The sequence below is a fragment of the Lactuca virosa genome, chromosome 7 (assembly GCF_052849685.1).
Source record: "Lactuca virosa cultivar CGN04683 chromosome 7, Lactuca_virosa_CGN04683_v6, whole genome shotgun sequence".
Classification (NCBI taxonomy): domain Eukaryota; kingdom Viridiplantae; phylum Streptophyta; class Magnoliopsida; order Asterales; family Asteraceae; genus Lactuca; species Lactuca virosa.
Window position 1 is genome coordinate 137,192,220 of NC_136432.1, and position 27,626 is coordinate 137,219,845.

Sequence of the window (27,626 nt, forward strand, 5' to 3'; positions counted from 1 at the left end):
GTATGGCAGAACGAATGAGAAGAATTAAATTAGGCAGAAAGATAAAAGTTTCTCAAATCTGAAAAGATGGGAGAGTACTTTAGTATCATGTTTTATGATCATCTTAATGATTTAAGAACCACATCACAATTGGTCTTCTAAGGACATCTTAGTGCATTCTTATGACTAAGAAGAGGAGTCATGAATTGTTGAAATGGTTAAATCAAGAAGATGAGTCATACTTCGTTCCAAAACAATTCTTAGAGTCATACTCCAAGATTGTAACTTGAGTGATATATCTTAAAGAAAGGTTTAAAACACTTGTCAAATGTAAGAGTAAAAGTGTCCTACTCTTGTACATTTGAAATTGGTAAGTTGTGATGTTTTGGATAAAACAAAGACCAACTAAGGCCAATTGTGTGAAGTGTTTGTCTTGATAAAGAATCCGCACTATCTCTTGAATATTTGGCAAGATAGTCTTATATGTCAAGAGGATAGTGGGAGTCTTAAAGATCCTAAAAAGAATTTCAAGAACTAATCAAGAATAAAACCCGAGGTTCTTCACTAGCACACGACTTGAGGTTTATAACCTATCGTGTTGACATATTCTGTGCCCATTCCAGTTAAAGTTGGCTTTGCATAGGAGGTCTGAAAGTTCTCAATTGGTTGCATAACAACTTGGAAGCAATGGCAGGCCCTGTACTGCCAGGTGGCAAGAAGTTAAGATTGCATAAGTTCAGTCCATATGAGTTTGGATTTTTCATTATCCTTGTCTTGTGACTATGGTTTTGACGATTCACATGGATAAGAACACATACACCATAAAATCTAAGGGTCATAAGGTTTCTCTCCGATTCATGAAAATGATGGTGAGGAAACACTTCCACCAAGTAGATTTGAAGCAGATGGCAAAAGGTCTAAACAATTGAGACTATGATTACGACATCCCTTTTCATAGTTCTGAAATTGTTTAGACACACATGCATGCTATCTAAGGAAAGGTGTATGATTTTGATAAAGTTTTATCAAAGCATCTCGTATCAGAAATCTGAACTTTGGTAAGAAAGTCAATAAAGTATTGATTTCTAGAAGTCCAGCTGATTTCTGAGTACATGTCAAAGCTAGTGGGAGCATAAGTGTTATGCTAATAATCATCATGTTAGTGGAAACATGATAATTATTGTTAGTGTTGCAAGTTAGCAATGTTAATTATAGAAAACAAAAGTTTCAATTCGTGAGGCTGCAGGGATTGAAAAAGTTGTTTTGCTATAATTAAGGGAGAGGATATACTTCATTTCAGTTCTAAAGGCTTAGATTGAGACCTTAATCATCTTTAGTTAAGAATATATATATGAATTTCATGTTGGATTGGTTCAACTTAAGGAAATTCTATATATTGCGTTCTCAAAATTCGATTATGATTACGGCATCCCTCTTCATAGTCAAATTTTGAAAACATGGCAAATAAAAATATTGTAGCAAAAGACTGGTCTAGAATCATGTCTTTATGTGAGACATCATGAATCGTGTACCATTTGCTTTGGGTATAGGATCGATTGCATGTGCTATAATACTTGTCATTTCTAAATTTTTCCAAATGCCCAGAGGCATTAAGAAGGGAAAAGGTCTAGAATTGGATATGACTAAAATGATTAAGCAATTGTCGAGGACAATCTGAGGTTTACCAAAGATTGGTTGCTCAGGGACAGTTGGAAGTATAGTGCTAATTTTTGGAAGGACCATATTGACATATTCTGAAAAGAGGCATCTCTTATTCAGAAGTGATAGTCAAAATGAGAATATGGAGTTGTCTCCATAGGTGGAAGTTATCTGTGTAAGATTAGAAAACTTAATGCAAGAAGCATGTCCAAAGCAATGTACTTTGAATATGAGACTTAGTTTCCATGGAGTTGATCTCCATTGGAATACCTTATAATGACTGTTGACAAGTATTTGTGACTTTGTACATATTCATTACAGGAGGGTCGGTGCATATAAGTTTAAAATCTAAACAGATTTCGATAAATGATAGGAATTTGAAATTCTCACATTTTTCGATAAGGATTTGGGAGTGTGAAATTAGAATCATTGAAATTATGTTCAATTGGTTTATTTCACAAAGTAAGGATCATAGACAAACATAGAGTGCATACTTGGTGTATGGCAAAGCTATTGTTTAAGAAAAACATAGTGTACATGCTTGGAGCATGGGACAACTAGTGTTTTTAATTCAAGTATAAAGTTGATAAAACCGAAACAATGAATAATGAGTAATCAGTATGGTGATAAATAAAAGTGTTTATTTATATTCATAGGGTTTGATACCATATTTGATTCATTTATTCTTATGTTTCACTTTGCATGTTTTGACTTCCAGAATAACTAAGTCGCCCTTCCTGAATGATTAAGTTATTCAAACCATCCACAGTCGGTCATATGTTGGAAGTAGATATGAATCAAGACTGTCATGGGTTGGTTTGTAGAGGTCCAATTTGGTGGACAAAGTGGTGCTACAACACTCATGAGTGCTCATAAGTTCTGAGTATTGGATTCAACCCGCGCTCATTTGAATCACTTCATGGATTTTATCACGAGTGATCATGAGACGATAATATCTTATATTCTTCAAACCTAGAGATATGAGTTGTTACTATGAGTTGGTTATACATTGATTGCACGAAAACGCATTTGGTAACTCGATGTTATAAAACGTGCCTTTGTGTATGATTCAACAAGTAGTAGGACAAGCCATATGAGTCGAAGTTTATCCATTCCTTTTACCTTCGGGATAAAAGCGATATCTGTGGGCCCCTCGATGATTTAGCGATGACACATGTGAGTGCTTGGCCAAGCCAGGACTGATTTGATTTGTTCAATCAGTCAGTCATCATAAATCGAAAATCGGGAAACAACAAATGGACAGAGAGAATGATTATAATCCATGTCTCAGTCCATATGATATCTAGAATGGAGGAATATATGATCCCTTATCTAATGGACAAGTCATTGACAAGGTCAGAGTTCGACAGCGGCTTTAAGAGCTACGATTGCCAGTTAGGTTTTGAAGTCATACTCAATAATAGTTTTAGACTTATCCAAGTGGGAGACTGTTGGATTAATGTCTAAGTCCATAACTATATTTGGTATGTACTTGACCCGACCCGGCATGGTCCATTTGGGTTGCACTTCACCGGCACAATTTATATGGATAGTCTTTTGAGAATAGTATATTTATGATTTATATTAATATATTATAAGTTCTAATATATTAATATGGAATCATATTATTTAATTAGTATTGATCAAGAATTAATTTAGATTTAATTAAGTGATCAAAAAGAACTAATTAAATATGGACTCTTATATATATGGAATGGGCCAAGTTCATTTAGGTTGGGCTAAGCTTTCATGGATGGTCCATGGAGCTTTTAACCCATGGATCTTATGTAAATGAAAGGTCATGGGTATTAGGGTTTACATGGATGTAACCCTAATCCTCCATAATATATAAAGGGGTCCTTGGCTCACAAAATTGGCACAAGTGTGTGAAAATAAGAGTGGGCCGATTTTAGTGTGCATACATATTCTCTCAAGTTCTTCCAAGGTGTTTTGGTGATTTGTGATTCCATTTGAGGCTTCCACACTATTGGGGCTAAGCTCTTAAAGCTTGAAGACATCAAGCTACATCAAAAGGTATGTCATCTAACTAGAACTTTGTAGTATAGGTGCTTCATAATATGCTAGTTAGGATGAAACCTTGGAATAGTTAATATTTGCATGTATAATAGATAAAACATAGATCCAAGGTTTATAGGGTTGCATGTACACCATAGGAGTGTTAGAATGCTCAAAACCCAACAATATGGCCAAAACACTAACAAGGGGTCAAGCTGTCCAACAACATCCTTCTTTCTTCAAAATCCAAGATCCAAGCTTCCAATCACCAATTCCGCTTCCTTTTCCTTCCGAGCTTGTATTTATTGCTGAAAATGAAAATTTAAAACTAATTAAGCATCTTTTGTTCATTAAATGAGATAAAATCAACACAAATTATTAAGATAATGCATGAATTTTATAACTAAATATGCCCATATCAACCCTATCCAATTTTGGTGGTTCTAAGCCTCTCTCTCAAAGTCCTCCATTTGTTCATGGTGTTTGTGACTTGTTTGAGGCATCACACTTGAGGTGCTAAGCTCTTGAAAGGCCAGCAACTACAAGCTACAAATAAGAGGTATTCTTCTAACTAGTTTTATGATTTATGTACCAAAATTTGTATGCTAGATAAGTTCATGATTTGGATAACTTTTGTTGCATGTATAACTAGAGAAAACTTATATCCAAAGGTATTAGGATTGTATGTGCACCATAGGAGTGTTATAGTACTTAAAACTCAACAAATATCAGGGATTTCGTGAGCTTTTCAGGGTGCAAGACCCTGGACGATATGATTGAGAAGACTCGTGAGCGGGAAATTGATTTGGAGCTCTAGACGAAGCGAAAGTCGAAGTAGGTTCAGACGGTATTGGGCCAGGCTAAGAAGCCTAAGACCTCTGATGTTCATAGCAGAGGCCAGCCGGGTCGGGGCCGATGCGCCAAGTGCGGAAATCCGCACGGTGGAGCTCTTCGATCTGTGGGCTCCGAATGTTTTGGTTATGGTCAGGCAGGTCACATGAGCAAGGACTTCCCTAAGAGGGACTTGATTTGTTTTCACTACAACCAGACTGTCCATAAAAAGGACGATTGTCCGAGATTGTCAAGGGGAGCTGTTGCGGCGCCTGCGCCAACCACATTGAGGATTACTGATGGCCTCCAAGGCAAGGCGGAGGCTACTGTAGTGAAGAGCAGGGCTTTATAGTTGACCACCGATGAGGCCCGTGCAACGTCAGATGTGGTTACTGGTATGCGTCTTACCCATATCTTTTATTGCTTTCTTTATTTCATGCTCATGTTTATGCTTGATTCTATATAGGGACCTTTTTTGTGAATGGTATGATTGCTCATGTTTTGTTTGATTCGGGGGTTACCCGATCCTTCGTATCTCTTGCACTCAGCAAGAAATTTTGTGATGCTCCGGGGACATTGAATTCTCGACTGGAGGTAGAGATTGCGGATGACCGTACGGTGAGTGCCTCAAGGATTCATCGTGGTTGTGTCCTTAATTTATTTAGTAAGAGGTCCTCTATTGATTTGGTGCTGATTCCCTTTTGAGGATCGAAGGTTATCATTGGGATGGATTGGTTGGGCCCCAATGGGGTCATCATTGATTGTGAGAGGCAGTTGTGGAGAGTTCGAACCCCAAGTGGGGGAGAACTGGTTATTCCTGTCGAGAGAGTTTCGCATGGGTCAGCCCTCTGTTCAGCTACGAGGGTCAGGAAATATATGCAGCAGGGTTGTTCTGGGTTCCTACCTTATGTTGTAGACACTCGAGTTATTATAAAAAAATAATTATATATATATATATATATATATATATATATATATATATAATTTAGAAGTAGATTATACTTATCGTAAAAAATAAATAAATAAAAAAAATCCCATTCTAGCCTAATCATTATTTTCATTTGACCGCCTTGCATTCTATCCGGGGAGATTCTATAGAAGTACAAAACCCAAATCGGTAACTATCAAATTTGAAGATTCATTTAAGGAATTAACATAAAATATACATTTATTTTCGTCTTATAATATTCTATATTTTAGAAAATTATCCAGCAATCGTAATGTTATCAACATACAAAACAATTTTTTTATATAGAGTTAAATAAAAAATTTAAAATATAATATCGTAATAAAAATAAAATGAAAGTACAATATATGTATTTAAGTACAACGCTCAATAAAAATTGTTGAAACTTGTACGATTTTGTGCTTGCATAGGAAGAATAAAAATAAGCCGTATAACTCTTTACCTCAAATTGAATGCGGATTCGGATAAGGCTTTTGGGCTAAGAAAATGTGTTGGGAGTGTGGGACTAATAGCTAAGGTTATGTTACGATTTCTACAATACCATATAAATATTGAAAATTGTTATATAAAATTATAAATAATTAAATATTTTTGCAACTATATGTATTTATGACTTTCTATTACACTTAAAAAAATTAACGGCAAAAAAGAAAATGAATAAAAATAGAATGATGTTATATATGAAAAAATAAAAATATATAATTACTCCTTTGGATTGAGAGTTTGAAATTTTAAATTATTTAACTGCTAGTTGTAGTTTTCATTTTCTGAATAACCTTTTTTTTTAATATTTTTAAATTTAAACATAAAAAATGAAGAAGATGATGACCATTTTTAGTGATATATCAAACCTTCTAGCCTAGATTTAGTTGTTTACATTCTAAGCAAATGTGATCTTAAAATGTCATTATTCATTCTAATGTATTGTTTATTGTGTTGCATTTTTAATAATTCTCCACTTCATTATATCTAACCATCAAACATACCACTAAATTTATTTTTTTAATTTAAAATATTTAATTTGTATTTTGCTCATTATTGTGGATGTACAAATAAACGGGAAATACCTACATCGTAATAATATTTTGATTTTTTAAGATTGTTATACATTAAACATATTCAAATAATTATATTAAATTTGATCATTATAATTATTTATATCTATCAATATTCATGTTAATATGTGTTATTACGTTCGTCATATTTTATAGAGGAAAGGTGATGGTAAAAACGCAGCCACAATGGTAAATAACAATGCGGAATAAAACTTCATTTTACTAAAATTTTCTAGTCCTGAATGAACCTTTGACAATGCAAACAAATATTGTATTTCCACTTGCAATAAAACAACCCCAATGCAAGTTATATGATCAACATAATGGGTCTAGAAATTAATCAACCAATACGAGACATCAGGATTTTAGCATGTAAACCTCTCAAGAAAGGAGAGTAAAATGACGGAACTACTAGAGCCGCTTCAAATCCACTTTTATCAATATTTGAGCAATACAAATTTTTCTCTAGATAAACTAGAGGCATATAATAACCATCATATACTTGGAACTAAATCACATCAAGTATATGGAATCAAATAAGCAAAAGAAAAATGATGAAGATATCCAAAAATGTTGTTGATTTCTAGCAGCAAATAGAAGTGACGATTCCCGAACCTCTGGAGTTGATCTCGACAATTCAACCGTTGGATTTGAAGGCCTTGATGTTAGGAAGCCGTTGTTCGAAAATCAAAGAAAACAATCTGTTCGATCTGTAGAAAATTACAAAACAATGCATGTATATCTTCAAAAACGGGAATTCAAAATAACTCTCTTTTTGCTTCTTACTCTCTCTGTTTGGTGGCTGTGAATTGTGATTCCTATATATATATATATATATATATATATATATATATATATATATATATATATATATATATATATATATAGGTTTAGGTTCTATGGAAAACAAAAAACCCTAAAAATCAAAAAAATACTTAGAGATCACAAATCTTTTTTTGATTTTATATTATGAAAGTTTGCAACTTTTTATAGATTTTCGCTGAAATTTTTTTGAAAAAAACCAAAAAAAAAAATCAATTTTTTATTTTTTTTTCAGCGAAAATTTTATAATACCTGCGATTTTTTGATGTATAAAATCAAAAAAAAAAAAGTTTTGTGATCTCTAAGTATTTTGTTATGCATTTTTATGATTTTTAAGGTTTTTTTGTTTTCCATATAACCATTCCCTATATATATATATATATATATATATATATATATATATATATATATATATATATATATATATATATATATATATATATATATATATATATATATATATAAGCTAAAAATAAATTGGGCTATCTACCCATGGGCTAAAACCCCATAAAAACCCAACAAATCTCTCTCTTTTTGGCCTATGAGGAAGAGTTCGCCATCCCGACGATCGAACAACATATCTTCAACTTCTCACTTGCTAAACCTTTATTTAACATATCGGAACCATTATCATCGGTGTGAACTTTCTCAAGTTCAAACAAGTTGTCTTCAATAACATCTCTAATCCAATGATACCTCACATCGATATGCTTTGTTAAACATAGAATTCTTAGCAAGGTGAATAACAATTTAATTATCACAAAGAACCATATAGTGTTTTTGCATAAGCTAAACTTTTGCATAAATATTTTTAGCCACAATAAATCTTTGTATGCTTTTGTTGCTGCCATATATTTGTTGGATTAGATGTCTAAACCCATAACTATAACTGGTATGTACTTGACCCGATAGTAGCATGGTCCTTTTGGGTTGTCTTCACCATAGCAATTTGATAAGATGGATTTTTGAGAAAGAGGTTATTTGTGATTTATTAATATATTATATGAATAATATATTAATTGAGAAATCATATTATTTAATTTGTATTGATCCAGAATCAATTTGGAATTAATTTAGTGATCAAAAGAGACTGATTAAATTAACCGGAACTGATTAGGTAAATCAGTAATACTTATAGTTTGGGCTAATGATCCATGTTGATTAGGGATGGACTAAATCTATGTGAGAGTCCATGAAGATTTAGTCCAAAGGGCCTATCATATGGGTTATTCGATTGATTAAGGCCTAATCATATGAATTAGGGTTTCCAAGATGAAACCCTAGGGATTCCACACTATAAATATTAACCCTTGCACTCCCAAAATCGGCACTTGTGTTCCAAGAAGTAATCCTAGTCGTTTGGTGCCTCCTAACCTCTCTCTCATATTCCTCCATTTTCTTTTGGTGTTTGTGACTTATTAGAGGTATCACATTTGAGCTACTAAGCTCTTGAAAGGCCAAGAACTACAAGCTACAACTAAGAGGTAATCATCAAACTTGATTTTATGTTGTAAATCTCCAATTGTATGCTAGTTAGGGTTTATGCTTTGGATGAAATGAAATTGCATGTATAACTTGAGAAAACTTAGATCCAAAGCATTAGGGTTTTATGTGCACCATAAGATTGTTATAGTGCTCAAAACCCATCAGTGGTATCAGAGCCTAGGGTGTTTTCTGTTATATTGATGCAATTGTATTGTTTTCAAAGCTGAAAAACTTTCATTTTTTGCCTCTGACTGCCGGACTCGATGAGTCCATGCCATGAACTCGACGAGTTGGTTCATCTGTTGGCAGATTTTTCGAGTTTTTGGCCAGATTTGGATTAGGATCATTACCACAAACAGTTTTGACTAATAAAATTCGATTTTTCTGAGAAGGTAATGATTATCCTCATCCAATTGAATGATGATTGTCAAATTTTAAGATAATTACTTGATTTTGTGAAAAATTAATTATTTGTAGAATTTGATTTGAATTATCTTGTATATGAAATTAGATTATGTCAATTTTGTGATATAGTTAATCATATGATTAATTTAATTGTTTTCAAATTGATCCAAGAGTTTTTGAAAAGATTCAAAACTTGCCCTCAAGTTTTGGAATTTAAAAAATTTGATTAAAAGTTTTAATTGTGAAATATTAAATTATAAAACCCTAGTATTTTAAATGTTTAAAATACATCCTTTTGGTTTCATAATTTAAATTTAGAATTAAAGGTTTTAATTTTGGAAATTTAAATGGACACAACTAAAAGGAATAATTATGACCTTGTTGATAATTAATTAAAAGAGTATTAATAAATCCATAATAGAATGGTTTAAAGTTTTAACTGAATTAAAGTCTAATTTATTTAAAATATTAAACCTCCTAGTATTTTAAAGGTTTAGTATACACCCTTATACTATATAAAATTAAAAGTCTAATATATCATATATGTATAAGTTAAAAGTCAGTCTTACCGTTACTAGGCCTCATTCACGAAGCTGGTTTATAAGGGGTGTTTAAGGAAGCGGCCTGTAAAATTACCGCCATTGGGTATACACTCTTAACCACCGCACTCTTGACTAGTGGATGGTCATTAGCCGAACGGGTAGGATAGGACATTCTCATTAATAAGTATAATGAAAATACAAGTAAATAAACTCCTTATAAATTCTCAATGTTAGTTACTTAAGAAAAAATATGAATTTGATGCTAACCCATTAAATTGCACATTGCACCTTATTGGTCGTTAATGGAGTGTGTATGGTTAACCAGCTATGGGACTAATGAAGGATGGAAATGGGTAGCTCGTAGGTTATCATAGATCAATGGAGTGTGTGTGGCTAACCGACACATTGATTAGGTGATAAATGACATCGAGAGTACCAAATTCACACCTTATTTGTGATCCTCGGTATCCCAGTCACAAACTTGAAGGGCATAATCAAGATTAAACATGCCATTAAAAAAGTTCAATGAATCTCAAAAGATCTAGGAGTTTCATTTAAAAACTAATTCGTTTAAAATTTTGTTTTCATGGTGGAATTGGTAAATCGTCATTTACCTACCAACAAATAATTTACAATTGGATTACGGCATCCCTCTTCCGAATTGTGAATTATTGTGTTGGGTCCTAGCCTTAATATTTCATTTGGGTGTTATATTAAGGAATGAATCAACTAACTTGAATTTCTCCCTTGTAGATGTCTGGTTCTTACAAATATGGTCTTCCTGAATCTTTTGGAAAAATCTTTCCTCATGAAGATGATATTCCACGTGACGATCAAGGTGAAAGATCAATCCCTTCCTCGTGCGTTGGTGGAATTTCTCTTCCTCCACCTCTTCCAATAATTTTCCCTTACCCACATTTTTGTCGACTTGAAAAGTTCAAGATCACTCAAGACCTATTGGAAAGTAAACACGAAGATGGAAAGTCTGTATGTGCTCACGTCTTGGAGATGAAATTGCATATTGACAGGCTGGGAATGTTAGGTTTCGTTGTCTCAAGGAAGCTGGCTATTGACTTGGTTCTTCAACCACTTCCTAAATCATATAGCGGGTTCATTAAGGACTACTATATGGGAGACCACGACGTGACCCTTATTGATCTAACCTATTTGCTTATTGCTGCTGAATCAGCAATGATTTGGAGCACTGGTCAAGCAAATTTGATTGGAAGATCTGCGTCCCAAATTTCCATGGACCCTAACAATGGCAAAGGTGTTAGTCTAGAAATGGTTTCTTCTCCTAAGGGAGTGAAATTGGTCATGATCGAAAAGTTTGATCATAAGAGAAAGGTTGAGTCTAAGATAATCCCATGCATCATTCCAAAAGAGTCTGTTTGTTTCTATTGCCAAGAGAAGGGGCATTGGATGCTAAGCTGCCGTATCTACCTAAAGGATCGTAAGGATGGTAAAGTCAAAATGTATGACACTACTTCAGGTAAGTCCACTATCCAACTCTATTAAGTTCCTATTTATAGATTCTTAATACATGATGTGATAAGATTGCATTATGATGTTTTGTAGGATCGAAGAAAAGAAAGGAAGCTTAAACAAAGAGTGATCTGAGTCTGGTTGCGAAGAGATGGATTTCGATCGCATGGTTCGATGATCAGATTTTTTGAGCTGCTGCTTAGGAGTTATGATAGATTGCTTAGGAATATTTGGTAACATAGTTTTCATATAAACTTGCATTGTAAGGACAAGTTTTCTGCGTTTTTATAAATAAAGAAAAATTTTGTTTTTGTTTTATTTATATTTCCTTGCAATGAAACTTGTGAAAATTGGTGTTTATATATTTTTAGCAATATTGAAAATGGATTTGATTCTTAGTAATATCGTTTGTGGTAGTGTCAGAAATTTACCAAATAAGGAAATATTCTCATCACCCAAGTTTCAATTAGACAGAAACTTGGAATCATACGACTTGTATTGTGTGATGAATGAGAATTTTCATCTTTGGGAAATTAAGACTAATTCCTTGTTCAAATTTAGATGTGAGTCAAGTGAAGGACTGAAGGATCTAGTACACATTGATGTGCACTGGTCAAGTCTGCCACAAAGAACGATAAGACTATTCGTCATGATTTACTAAAAGTTTCAATGAAAAGTTTGATTAAGTGTGATTCTGAATTATTGAAAAGTTTCAATGTATAGTAGAACGAATAAGAAGAATCAATTAGGCAGAAAGATGAAAGTTTCTCCAATCTAAAGGGAAAGGAGAGTACTTGAGTATCGTGTTTTATGATCATCTTAGTGATTATGAAACCATGTCAAAATTGATCCTCTAAGGACACCTTAGTACATTTGTATGGCTAAGAAGAGGAATCAGGAATTGTTGAAATGGTTGAATCAGAAAGGGTGAGTAATACTTCGTTTCAAAATCGAGTCTTAGAGTCATACTCCAAGATTTTGCCTTGAGTATCTAAAGTAGGTTTATAACACCTCATGAAATGTGGAGTAGAAATGTTTCTTACTCTTGCACATTTGAAATTGGTAGTTGTGATGTCTTGGATAAGACAAAGACCAACTAAGACCAATTATATGAAGTGTTTTTCCTTGATAAGAATCCGTACTAACACTTGAATATTTGTTTGTCGAGGAACGTTTCTTGACAAATAATCTTATATGTCAAGAGGTAAGTGGGAGTCTAAAAGATCTTGAAAAGTTTCAAGGACTAATCAAGAATAAACCTATTGTTTATCACTAACACACAACTTGAGGTTTGCAACCTATCGTGTTGACATATTTTTGTTTTTGTGCCCGTTTCAATTAATTTATCTATGCATGTAAGTTCTATGAGTTCTCATTTGATTGCATAAGGCAAAGAACCTTGGTCAATGAAAGTACATTGATCGATAGGGGTGAGCTGCACAACAACTTGGAAGCAATGGTAGGCCCTTGTGCTACTAGATGGCAATAAATTAATATGGAACAAGTTCAGTCCATATGAGTTTGGATTTGTCACAAACCTTGTCTAGTGATTATGGTTATGACAAATTCACATGGATAGGAACACATACACTATAAAATCTAAGTGGCAAAAGGTTTCTCTCCTTCATGAAAATGATTGTGAGGAAATACTTTAACTGGTAGATTTTAAGGAGATAGCAGTTGTGTTAATTGCGTTCTCAAATTCGATTATGATTATGACATCCCTCTTCATAGTTTGAATTGTGAGAAATGGAAAATAGTCTGAACATTCGGGACTTACTGCTGTAAATTCTGAAATAGTTTAGACACACATATGAGCTATCTAAGGAAATGTGTATGAGTTTGAGAGACCTAGATAAATTCTTATCGAAGCATCTTGTATCATAAATCTGAACTTTGGTAAGAAAGTCAATAAGTATTGATTTCTAGAAGTCCAGCTGATTTCTGGGTACATGTCAAAGTTAGTGGGAGCGTAAGTGTTATACCAGTCAGGACATAATTATTGTGCTAGTGGGAGCATAATCATTATGATAGGTGTTTCCAGTTAGCAATGCTATTTATAGGAAACAAAGTTTTGATTTGCAAAGTTGCAGAGTTTGAAAAGTTGTTTTGCTATAGTAAGGGAGAGGATACTTATACTTTATTTCGAATCTTAATGTTTACTTTGAAGTATTAATCGAACTTAGTCATGAGTATATATGAATAGCAAGTTGAAATGTTTCAACATTGGAAATTCCATATATGGAAATATTATAACAAGAGACTGGTAAAGCATCATGTCTTTATTATGAATCGTATCCCATATGCATCGGGTATAGGATCGATTGCATATGTTATAATATTCGCCTGTTCTGATTTTCCAAATGCCTAGGGCATTAAGAGGGAAAAAGCACCAGAACCGGATATGAATAAAGTAATTAAACAGCTGTCAAGGACGATCTAAGTTTCGCTAAGTATTGGTCGCTTGTGGGCAGTTGGAAGTACAGTAATGGATGAACCATATTGACGTGATTCTGAATAGATAGGATTATTTTAAGAATGGATAGTCATATGCCAATATGAAAATGTTTCCATAATGGGAGTTGGATATTAAGAATCTATGTGTAGGAACTTTTATGCAAGAAGGATGTTCAAAGGAATGTACTTTGAATATGAGACTTTGTACCTATGGAATTGTCTTGTAACAATCTCCAATGGGATGTTTTGTAATTGGCAAAGTCTCTGTGACTTTGGTGCCTAGACATTACAAAATGATCATTGCATGATAGTTTGGAATCTAACACATTCAAGTAGTGGCCAGGATTTAGTATTCTTACACTTGTGATAAGGATTTGGAATTGTGAAATGAGCATCATTGGACATGTGTTCAATTGATCTATTTCACAATGAAAGGACCATAGGTAAACATAGTGTGCATGCTTGGAGCATGGGATAACTATTGTTTTAATTCAAGTATTAAGTTGATTAGTCAAAACATTATATAATGAATAATGAGTAATCGATATGGTGATTAAATAATAAGTGTTTCTTATTTATATTCAAAAGTTTTGAGACCATATTGGATTAAATATTCTTGTGTTTCACTTCGCATGTTTTACTTCCCGAATAACTAGGTTATTCAAACATCCACAGTCGATCATACTTTAGAAGTAAGTAATGAGGAAAGACTGTCATGAATCCATCTGTAGATTGTCTAAAAGCTTAGACATAGCAAATGTTTGCTGCATTGTTCATGAGTACTCCTGAAATAGGAATTTGAGTATTGGATTAAACCCACGCTCACGTGAATCACTTCATGTAGTTTATCACGAGTGATTGTGAGGCGATAATATCTTATATTCTTGAAACGGAGACATATAGTTGTTGTTTACAAGTCATTTGCACATTGATAATGCGTAAACGCATCAGTAACTTGATGTTATAAAACACATTGTTGTGTGTGATTTGATGAGTAAATAGTACAAGCATATGAGTCAAAGTTTATCCATTCCTTTTACCCTTTATGGGATAAAAGCGATATATGTGGGCCCCTCGATGATTTAGTGATGACACCCTAAGTGCTTGGCCATGCCTGGACTGATTAGATTTGTTCAATTAGTCAGTCATCATAAATCGGAAATCGAGAAACAGAACTTGGACAGAGAGAATGATTATAATCCATGTCTCATGTCTATAGGATATCTTGTAGAATGGAGGAATATTTGATCCCTTATCTAAAGGAAGCGTTACTGATAACATCAGAGTTCGACAACGGCTTTTAAGAGCTACAATTGCTAATCAGATTTGAAATTGCATTGGCAGTTATAGTTATTAGACTTATCCAAGTGGGAAACTGTTGGATTATGTCACACCTCGCTAAAGCGGAAACACGAGGCATGGCAGTATAAAGGGTTTCATAGCAAAAGTTAAAAGACAACACCAACCATAGTATTAAAAATCATTACAAATTTACAATGGGTTTGAACAACTTTTAAAAGAAATTACAATGTAAATTGAAATACAACACATGCGAATGCTCCTAAAAGTGAAGTGTCCCTAAGTGCCACTTACTCGATGATTCCTGAAAAAGCATGTAAAACGAGCGTCAACTATAAAAATAGTTGGTGAGTACTCACAGATTAAAAATAATATTGGTTTCAAGAATCGAAATAAAAGTTTTGATGAAAGTTTCCATAAATAAAAGTATATTGCTAAAATGAGTTTTCACGAATCGAAATAATATTCGTTGTTACAAGGAGCAAACAATTTCATTGCTAAGAAAAGTATATAAGTTTTCAGTAATAAAAGTTCGTTGCTATAATGAGAAACAAATTTCGTTGCTATAATAAGCATAAAAGTTTCGCTGCTAAAATAAGTATACAAGTTTCATTGCTAAAATAAGTATACAAGTGTCGTTGCTAACATGAGAATACAAGTTTCATATGTGCATCAAGTTTCCATTCATGAGTTCACAACCCAAGCCTAATGACCGAATCGTGCCCTATTGACTACTATGTGTATCGCAAACATAGTGTATAAAATGGTAAAATGCACTCAAGCGAATCGTGCGAGTGAGGAGTTGTCTACCTCCTGATAGCGCTATCCATAATAACCATAGGCTCAAAAGAGTTAATGAGTTGTGTCTAGAGATTCCAGGGACTTAACCGCGATACAGTCCTCATGAATTAAAGTAACATACACATACATACGAAATATAACAACCAAGTTTCATACGAGTAAAAATAAATACAACGAACATAAATAGTTTTTCGGACCTGATTTTCCACCACAAAACATAAAAACCGAAAATAGGGGAGTGCGTGAATACTCACAATGCATTGAGATGATGCAAATGGTGCCTTGAACTACGTTCCACGTGTACCACTACCGATTCCTATAATAATGGTATTTGCTAGTGAGTCTCTAATCGAAATCTAACACTAGTATAATTACTACTACAATAGAATTATGCCAATATTGTGTCAAAATTTAACATTGATAAGTTACAAACATTTTTATGTGAAAATTAAATTTCAATGAATCAATTGTTATATAACAATTTAAGTGTAAATTCTCATTATTGAAATGTTAATATTTAACATTTTAAGAGGTGTTCTAATGATTAAATATTCAAAAAATAAATCAATTTAGTTATAATTTCCCAAACTTTGTATTTCAGTTTTAATTGAAGTCAAAGACCTTAAGATAAATTTTCTTGAATTTTTGATTTGTCTAACTATTTTTCACCATTTAATTCCTTGAATAATCATAAATTCATGGAAAAATAGTAAATTATCATGAAAAATTCTTATAATTTTTGTGTAACTGTTTTACAGTGTACATGATCTGGGAAAAATATTAATATGTGCTTTCAAAAAGTTTAACACAATCTTTCTGATTTTTGTACATTTAAGTGTATTAAATCTTGGGAAAATAGAAGAAAAATAGCATACAGAAGATAAAAATCATCAAAAATTTTATGTATCATCCTAACATATTATAAGAGTTTCTGGTAAATTTTCATGAATTTTGGATGAGTAAAACTATTTTTCCTGTTTTTAAACCATTATAAACACAAAAATCATGAAAAAACAGATATACATTTTGAAAAATTCCCAAAATATTTTTCTGAGTCTTAAATATAAGGTACAAGCTGTGAAAAATAAGAAATAATATTTTTACATTCCCTAAAGTGGTTTTATGATTTATTAGTGCTAAATAAAAAGAAAATTAAAAACCATACTAAACAGTAACAAAAATCGATGAAACTTAATGAGAGATGTTTATTAACTTAATGGGTCATCCACAAATATTTCTAGAATTTATTTACAAGTGTAAGTATTTTATATGCTTTAACACTCTATTTTCTCATTATTTTCATGTAAAAATAAAGAAAATATATATTGAGCTGAAAATTTCCAGAATGCAACTTCAAACAATTTAATAACAATGAAAAATTGTTTTCTTATTTTGTATGTCGAAAAACATGCCTAAAGGCTCAAACAATTATAGAGAAAACTTAATTCTTGTGATTTTGGTAAAGATTATTGATGTTACTTTGCGAATTTTTACAACATGTTCCAAAGGCTTTTGAATCAAGATATTTGTATACCTCTTAATACATGATGTTAAGTGCTCAAATTAATTTTTCCTTGATTTTTAGTGATGAATAAGACCTTTGAACATGCAATACAAAACTAGTATTCACAAAAAGGTGCTGATTGAGCAACAGTTTTGTAAAAATTGCTAAAAATCGAAATATTCGAATTTCCTAGTGAGGTCAGATGGGTTTGCAATCTAACTCAAAATATTATATTTCAGAAAAAGAATCTCGAATTTTGGTTAAGAAATGAGTAAGAAATGGCAGTTTAAAGTCAGGTAAAGAAATCTGGCAGATTGCATGCATGGTGATTGGTTAGAAAAGTGAGTTTTCATCATTTCTTTGAGTAGATCTTTTGAAATATTTTAAAAGATATCATGATAAACTTATATTCTAGTCATGTTTCCAGAGATCAAAAGATTAAAACTTATCAAAATGTATACATGCATTTATGAACAAAATTTTGTTTCTTAAAAACTCTTAACTTGAGTTTGATGTTTTAATCCTTAAAATCGATTTTTGCACTAAGATCATGAACATGCAACCTTGTTTATCATACATGCATGGTGTTAAAACACATCCATGATGTTCTAAAAACCATTTTAACAAAAAGAAAACAAGTTTGAAGAAGATGAAGAAGTAGAAGTCGGTTTTTGAAGTAAAATGCACATGCATGGCTTAAATCATTGTTGTGGATCTTCAAGAGATGTATGTTCTTTACCTTAAATTTATTTGTGGCTTGAAAAACCCTTATGAATCTCCATAATTTCGTGGTTAAGAGTTTGTGGTTGTGGTGTTTGGAGAAAAAAATTAGAGAGAAGGTAGAGAGAGTTTTCTAGAGAGAGAAAGAAGAGAGATGTGTGTGTGTTGGAGAATGAGAGTGAGAGAGAGAGAGAGATATGGGAAGAGAGGGGTCCGAAATTTTGAGTATAATACCCCTTTCTCATTCATTTTATTTTATAAAATTTAAGTTATTTTATAAAATATCTAAATTTTATATAAAATGTGCACTAAAATCAAGTTTTTATTCATGAAACCTTGATTTTTGACTTATAAATTAAGGATGAATGTTAATGACTTAAATTTTTATTTTCCTTGATTATATTTCCCTGAATTTAATTGTTTTAAGATAATATTATAAGTTTCATAACTATTTTTATAGAATTCTTGATGTCAAATTTTATAAAATTTAGGTTTTAGGGCTTTTAGGGTTTTGAGATTTAATAAATCTTTAGATATCAAAATCAATAGAATCTTTGAGACTTCAATTTATCTTATGGTATTATAACTCTTTTGTAGTTATAAATAATATTTGTAACTTATTTTATCGGTTTATTGGCATTCTATGTAGTGGTTTCGAGATTCAAGCGAAATTGAGGAATCAAGTATACTAGTCCTAGTTTTCAACTTTGACTTAAGTTTCTATGAGGCTCCAACCTAATTTCTACTACTAGGTCAAGTGCATAATGTGTGTATATGATTCATGAAAAGGTGTTCGAGTCAAAGAGTGGCCTAAATATGGATATTCACTATAGTTAAGTAGTTGTAGAATTCACATATCAATGTGAAATCTAAGTATACTATCCATTGATTCTAATTGTTTCAAGTTTCTAGTTGGTTATAACTTAGTTTCTAGTTACTAAGTCTAGTATGTGTCGTGCCTACACGTACAACTAAGTTTATCAAATCTATAACCGACTCGAATTTTGACGGTTGTCACAGTCTCCCCCGGTTGAATGAATTTCGTCCCGAAATTCAATTCGTGACGTATTCTATTAGAACTCAGTCGAATACAATTGTATAGCTGGAGAGGTGGTGACTTGAAGTTTTCTTTGATTATTTTGGGTTTATTTCCTCAAAGGAAGAACTCAATTCTTTAGCTATAGTCAAATTTGTGTTTCCTTAATTCGAGTTTTTTCGTCTAGATTATGGAAAATTTGGTTCATGGAATCATGATCCAACCACGGCGACCTAGTCGAAAAAGATCATCTAGTTAGATATTATCTGAATTAAGAGAGCGGTATAAGTTATGCTGAAGCACCAACTACACTAAGCGTTAAATCCGCATTGATCCTGAAGTTGCATTCTAAATTAGCACTAAGTGTAAATTCGCCTCCTAATAAAGAAGAGATTAGGAACAATTTGTTCACTTTCGGGTTGGCTATTACATCTGGAAAAGATATATTCCGAAATAAGAAGGGGTAGCACGAAAGAAAGGGGAAGCGATCGAGGGTAAGTTCCTAAAAATACGTACTAAGGGTAGACAACGAAGTTTTGGTACATCTCAAATGTAAAGGCTATTTAAGTGTCGTCTACAAAATAAATTACGAAATGATTGAGGTTCTCCGAGGCTATAATTACTACTACGGTTACTCTTACAATAATAGAACTATATATTCTAAGAGTATATATAATTACAGAGTCATTGTTTCTAATGAAGGCGGTGAAAGTTTATGATATTTTAAATCACATTGTGTAGATAGCATTTTGAGTGTTTAGATACGATAAGTAATCTCACTATTATCAAAATGTTTAAGAATTCCAAGATAATGAAGATACATGAGTGATGATCTAACGAAGTAGTAAAATAATAAAAAGATAAATTAAAGTTAAAGGTTTAAGCCGTCAATGAGGGAATTTATATAGAAATATTGATATTACGCTTTTTGAAAAATTGTCCAGTTGTTTAAGTCAGGACAAATTCGAGTTTATGAGGAGTCAGAATACTTATGAAAACAAGTTTGAGAGTTTAGGAACTCACTGAAAATTGCAAAGTAAAATACTATTTTAAGAAAGGTGTAAAAATGTCAATCTTTCAAAATAGTGCATTCATAATTTAGTGTTTCTACAAAAACAATCATTTAGAGAATAGATAATCGTAAAATTCAAAACTCTTGATGTATTTAAAGAAAAGAAGAAACATAAGGAAACATATCCTTCACGTATATTTTCCGGATTTTGAAAAATGATAAGAACAAGGGTAGTCACCTTGTGTATTAATAGTAGGGAAATACAATTAAAATTACGCGATTAATCAAATTTTTAAATTTAGAGAAAAATGAGCAAGTGTAAATAAGGATTACTTGTTTAACAGTAGATTTCAAAATAAAAATAAGATGTATATGATAAAAGGCGTAATTGAATATATCAACATTGACTAAATCAAAATTATGCCTCACGACTATACACGTATTAATCGCTCAAAACGAAAGGGTAGACTTCTAGTCTGTATGTATACGGACATGATACCAGGAGAAGCAAAATAGACAGAAATAAAGTTAGACAATGTATAATGTTACTATTATGGTCGTGCGAGATCTAAAATCAGAAGGAAAGCGAGAAATCAAGTTCGGGGGAAAGAAAAAGGAAGGTAGCGGCGACAATGATTGCTATTGTTAAAATTATAAGAACAATACCTATAGGTAGATTTAAAACGAGGTTGAGATATATTTCAAACTTCAATATTTGATGTACATTGATGGTTACATAAAAATGAAGAAGTTTTAAAGTGTTTGCTAAAAATTCATGAGTTATCTATTAAATTAAACTTCATTTGTTAAAAAGAAGAAGCACTACAAATGGTAATTGAAAATCTGATAGGGTTGACCATTTAGACTAGAGTGCAACAATGGTTAAAATGGATAAGGTAAAGACTCAATATATTTAGAAGGATAATTATTCATTGTTGAGAGTGTATCATTGGAAATTTAAAAGTGAACACTAAGTTTTCAAATGCTATAAATTTTAAAAACTTTATAGATTATAAAACTATACTGAAGCAAAGTACACAAATAATGTATGTTTTGAAATAAAAGCATTAGAGATGTCTTATAAACATGTTTGAAGTAGAAATTTGCATAAATATCATTTTGGGTTTCGAGAAAACACGTTAAAGTAAATTACAATGTCTAAATGAGAAAGCTGTTAAAAATGTCAAAACAAAAGTGTTTTGAAGATTCAATGAAGCTTTTACACATAAAATGAACTTCCATGTCATAGTTCTATGTTTTTTAGCAAAGACTTTAAACACGATTATAAAAGAAAATGTTTCTAGTTATTCGAAAACGTGCCAAAATAGTAAGCAAGGCTTAAAATGGTTTATATGCCCTTAAAAGCACATCTATCCATTGAAATGGATTTGAAATGAAATTGAAATAACAAGATTAAAACCAATATTGGTTAAATTGAGTTTTGAAGAAAAGTGTTATGTTAAAGCAAGTTGTCAAAAGATTTTTAGCGATAATATGGCTTACATTGTTAGGAAAGGTCTAGTAAGTTCTATGAAGTGGTTATAAAATTTTTTATCGATGATAAATAAAACCGATGAAGCAAAATAATTTTTCGATGGAAGATTAAGAAGTAAGGAATAAGCATGTTAGTGTAGCTGATCGTACCTAAATACTAAGGAGAGTACAAGGCGAGTATCGGTGTCTTTTCCCCAAGATAAAGGACAAGAAAAAAAAAATTTTGAAAAACTTTTTATGGTGTCAATGCAGTTTACGACCTTTTATAGAGATCAAAGGGACATCCTATGTAAAGTTTTAAGCTCAAGGTGGGAAACAACCTAGAGCTAAATCGTAGCGTAGAAATAAGGTCTCACGTATGGGTTAAACATCTGTGTCTCCTCGTGAGTCGAATCCGGAATGCCCGCCAATGGTATCCAAGTGATTACTTAGAAACGAATCATCTACCTCCTTACGCGATGCTCCAATTTTCATCTGTGTCGGTATCGGAACGATTTCCTAGTTGTATCTCTAGTACGAAGACGATGAAGAGGTATTGAGGAATAATTGGTATAGGTTTCGACTTAAGATTATTACTAGTGTATATCTAGCTACTAATCTTACATCTAAAGTCAATAGCTACCGAGGAATACCCATTCTTAGTACTATGTGCATTGCTCCTAGAGTGGCTAGTTATATAACCTAAGTGGTTAACCTAGCACTTGATAAGGGACAAGAATATTTCTAAATAAAGACATTGTTATAAAAGTGCACTTAGTTTATAAGTGTATCTAGATGAATGCCTATAATATGCAATGCCCGTACGCACACCAAATTTTTTATTTTTTTTTCAAAAGTTTAAGTTGAAAATTGTTTTGAACATAATTCTAGTATAACCATTTCCAGCCTCACATTAACTTTCCTTAATTAAGCATAGTTGGCCAGGCTATACTTAATTTAAGTCCAATAATGCGTACTCGAATTAGTTATACCAGTAGTATGTTCAGTATTTTAAAAACATTTAGAAAATTTTTGGCTATAGTTGTGGTTCTCCAAAGGAAAACTGGTATTCTCTATAACCTTCGACTCTGATACCATTTCTGTCACACCCCGCTAAAGCGGAAACACGAGGCATGGCAGTATAAAGGGTTTCATAGCAAAAGTTAAAAGACAACACCAACCATAGTATTAAAAATCATTACAAATTTACAATGGGTTTGAACAACTTTTAAAAGAAATTACAACGTAAATTGAAATACAACACATGCGAATGCTCCTAAAAGTGAAGTGTCCCTAAGTGCCACTTACTCGATGATTCCTGAAAAAGCATGTAAAACGAGCGTCAACTATAAAAATAGTTGGTGAGTACTCACAGATTAAAAATAATATTGGTTTCAAGAATCGAAATAAAAGTTTTGATAAAAGTTTCCATAAATAAAAGTATATTGCTAAAATGAGTTTTCACGAATCGAAATAATATTCGTTGTTACACGGAGCAAACAATTTCATTGCTAAGAAAAGTATATAAGTTTTCAGTAATAAAAGTTCGTTGCTACAATGAGAAACAAAGTTCATTGCTATAATAAGCATAAAAGTTTCGCTGCTAAAATAAGTATACAAGTTTCATTGCTAAAATAAGTATACAAGTGTCGTTGCTAACATGAGAATACAAGTTTCATATGTGCACAAAGATTCGTATGTGCATCAAGTTTCCATTCATGAGTTCACAACCCAAGCCTAATGACCGAATCGTGCCCTATTGACTACTATGTGTATCGCAAACATAGTGTATAAAATGGTAAAATGCACTCAAGCGAATCGTGCGAGTGAGGAGTTGTCTACCTCCTGATAGCGCTATCCATAATAACTGTTGGGTCTTATTGTGTTGCGTCATGGGCTTGTGTTTTGTATCCGGATTGGGCCTGTCCATCCGTGATTAGCTAGTAGGGTTAGACTATAAATAATGCATGCATGTATGCATTAAAAGGTTAGCGTTCGTGATTATTATCGTTCATTGTTTTGTAACCCTAAACACCTCTACAGTCGAAGTTCTTAATCGAGCTCTTCTGAGGTGTTAAAGCATTAATCATACGACACATTCAAAGCCATTCTTGTGTTCATAATTACGTTCTTAATTGTTTGTCTGCATAGAATCTATCGATCCTAATTGAACTTTGTTTCAACAATTGGTATCAGAGCAGGAGACTGTGTGATCAATACAAATTCCTTCTATATTCAGAATTCTTTAGGGTTTCCGCTTTTATCGTATAAATAGAAGCCGTCTTCTTCTTATCGACGACAACTCTGTTTCTGATAAAACCATAATCTCAAGTTTACAGGTCTGATTCTAGCAGCTCACCATGTCTCACGAAGATTCGCAAACAAATCCCATCAACATCTCAAACAACATTGGATCCACTACCAGGATTCCCATTCTTTACACTCAAGACTATGAAGTATGGGCGCATCACTTTGAAGATTACGTGGTTGGATCTGAAGATAATGGCTATCTCATCTGGGAAGCTATCACACTTGGGCCGTTTGTTCACTCAGGAACGAACACGACAGTTAAGTCCCAAAAGGAATATAACAAGCTGGTGGCGGATGTAGACAAGATGCCACATGATGAGAAGGACAAGTTGCTGTGTAATGTGAAGGCCATGAGAATGATCAGATTCGCCTTGCAGTCTGACACTTTTCGGTTAGTTGGTTCATGCACGACGGCCAAAGAAATCTGGGATAGGTTGAAAGAACTTTATTCAACCGATGAAGATCTAGAACACTCCATTCAGACCTTGATGCTGTCAGAATTTGGAGTTTTCGAACAGAAAGCAGAAGAAAAACTGATACAAACTTTCGATCGGTTCAATCATTTCCTTAGTAAGATGATCAAGCATGGAATAGAAAGAAAGTTGATCGAGCAGAAGGTAACCTTCATGAACGGCCTGAGACCAGAATGGATGGCTGTGGTTTCAACAGTAAAAGCACATGAACAGTTTAAATCTTACTCACTAGCGAAACTTGTGGGAATACTTAAGTCCCATGAAAGTGTAGTAACCAAAGAGGCAAAGGTAGTTTCTGCTGTGGGATCGCTGGCTCTTGTCTCAAAAGGAAAAAACATTGCAGAAGAAGAAGAAGAGTCGGATATGTCTGAGTGTGACCTTACAAGCGAGGAGTATGCTATGATGGTCACCAATCCAAAGAAGTATGCACGAAGAAAATTCCCTGTCAACAAGAACTGAAACTGGCAGGGAAGTTACAGTTCTGAGAAGGTGAAGGATGAAGCAAAAAATTCTTCTCAAAAAGGTGAAGACAAGAAGGAGAGCAAGCTTGCAGGAGACTCTGGGTTCGACTGCAATTACTGTCACGACAAGAACCACTTTGCCAAAGATTGCATGCTGAGGAAAATGGCTGAGAAAAGGGATGGTGAAGACGATGAGGCTTACTACATGCGCAAGTTGGAAGAGATCAAGAAAAAGAAGGCAACTAACAGTTCTATGAATGCCTTGATTGTGCAGGAGAATGCAGATGAAGATGAGTTCGGTGGCGTTGAAGTCTGGTCAACCGATTCTGAAGATGAAGAGGTGAGAAAGCCCACTCATGGAAGAACTTATGTGGCAAAGGATGCAGGTTCGGCTGGAAGATGTCTGATGGTCACAGCTGGTGGATCAACCGAAAGTGCAAGTAAGGAGCCGAACCTAACTGAGGACAAATGCTTTGCAGCCAAGCCCGTGAGCGAGAAGATCAACGACTGTGATCGGCTGATCAAAAAGGTACAATCAATCCTTGAATCACTTAAAATTCCAGTAACAGATTATGAAGAAGAATTAAATGAATTAAAATTTAAATTTTCTAACTTAAGTGGTAGTCTCATGCAAACTCGCTTAGCAAATTCTAACCTAACTGACCAACTCAGCAGTGTGTCTTCAAAAAGTGAGGAGAGAAGGATGTGGATTGAGCTGAAGGAGGCGGAATTAAATAGGGCTAGGGATGAAAGTATTTATTTGCAAAGAGACAATTTAAAGTTTTTAAAACAAAGGAATGTTTTTTGTCTAATTGCTAAGCGCTTATATACTAATATTGCTCAATTGCATTTAAGTTGTGAGATGGGGAAAAAGATTCATAAGATGATCTTACCCTTCCTTAAATTTAAGGAGGATGAGGTCATTGCTGAGTGTGAATCAATAGTGTCCTCAGAAGAGACATCCATCCATTACAAAATCGGACTGGACAAGATAGAGACCTTAATTGACTCTAAGGAACATAAATGTATGCTCAAAAATCTTTTAGATGAAAATGATAGGTTAAAAATAAAGTCCGAAACTATTCAATCATTTGACTCGTCTAACGCCAAATTAATTTCAGAAAATAAAATGAACTTAGAAAATACGTCTGAATTTGATGAGGAAAGTGAGATGAGCGAAATCTCAGTAGAAGACGTAGTTGACTGCTCTGAGTTTATGAAAAGCGAAACCGAGAATGAGAAACCCCTCATATCTGAAAATTCGGTTGAATTCGCTCGCCTGTCAAGAGACAAGCCACAGAAACTCAAAGAGAAAGCCATGGTTTATCAAAAAGTTCAAACTGTGCCGAATTAGGTCTATGCAGTTACCGGTGTCACTGCAAAACAAACAGCAGAGTTGAAAATCTTGGTCGACAAAGACAATGCTGAAGGGTGTGACGATTACTTCTGGTCAGCCCCTATTGACAACGCAGATGAAACCATAGGCTTGTCTGAGCAAACTTCATGGAGGTTTAAAGGAAGATATGTTGCTGAACCCATCAACAAACCCTAGAGTTTCGACAAACCGATCACAAGTGGAACAAAAGAAATCTATGTAGAACTAATGAAAGAACCGACAGTTCCAACTAAGACAACCGAAACTCAAAAGGAGAAGCCAAAGGCTAGCTTCAATATCCACAAATCTCAAAGGAGTTAGTTGAACAGAAACGACAAAGAAATCAAAGATACGTGAAGAATCTGAATGAGCGAAAACGCCATTGGCAATTTCAAAATCCCAACTACGTACCTCCTAAGAAAGAATCAATTGACAAAGGAAAGGAAAAGCTAAATGTAAAAGAAAATTTCAGTCCAAATTCCTACTATTCCAAATCTCAGAACCGCACATCTACTTTCGGTCCCAACAAAGGCACTCAGAACCGAAAGTCAAGTTTCGGTCCAAACGTCAAGACCAATAACCAAACGCCTACTTTCGGTCCCAACAAAGGCACTCAGAACCGAAAGCCAAGTTTCGGTCCCAAGTCTAGTTTCAGTCCTTCCAACTCACAAAGCAAATCAAATTCAGTGAAGGACATCAAAGGAAAGGGAAAGCTTAAATCTGATTCTAATTTCAATAATAAGAAAAAGTCAGCTAACCCTAGGATTCAAAAGAAAACACCAAAACCATCTAACAACACACCATCAAAAACACCAAAAATTAAACAAGATAAAACCAAAATCAAGGTGTACACCATCAAAAGAAAAGATCAATCAACTCTAGTTAAACGAACATATTTGGTTGATATTTCTACTGCAATCCCTTTTTCTGTAAAAGACTCACCAGGACCCAAGAAACTTTGGGTTCCTAAATCTGCTTGAATTTGCAGGTGATCAATGACGAGCAGTTTGATGATGAATGGTATATAGACAGTGGCTGCTCTCGTCACATGACATGAAGGAAGGAAGAGCTGAGGGAGTTTCGGTCCCTAAAGGATGGTGGATGTGTGAAGTATGGCAATAACTCGTATGGAACAATCAAAGGATATGGTATGATACCCAACGGAGACTTCTCGATTCGAAAAGTTGCGTATGTGGAAGGATTGCAGCATAACCTCATCAATGTGTCATAATTAGTTGTGGGAACAGGTTTGAAGGTTTCATTTGATGATGAGGGCTCTGAAATAATTGAGAAGCAATCCAAAAAGGTTCTGTTGAAGTCTGAACGCAAGGGATAGATGTATCCTTTAAATCTCAACCCAATTCGAGGAAAACCAGCAATATGTCTACTATCAAAGGCAAACACTGATGAAAGCTGGTTGTGGCATCGACGTCTATCGCACCTGAACTTCAAAGACATT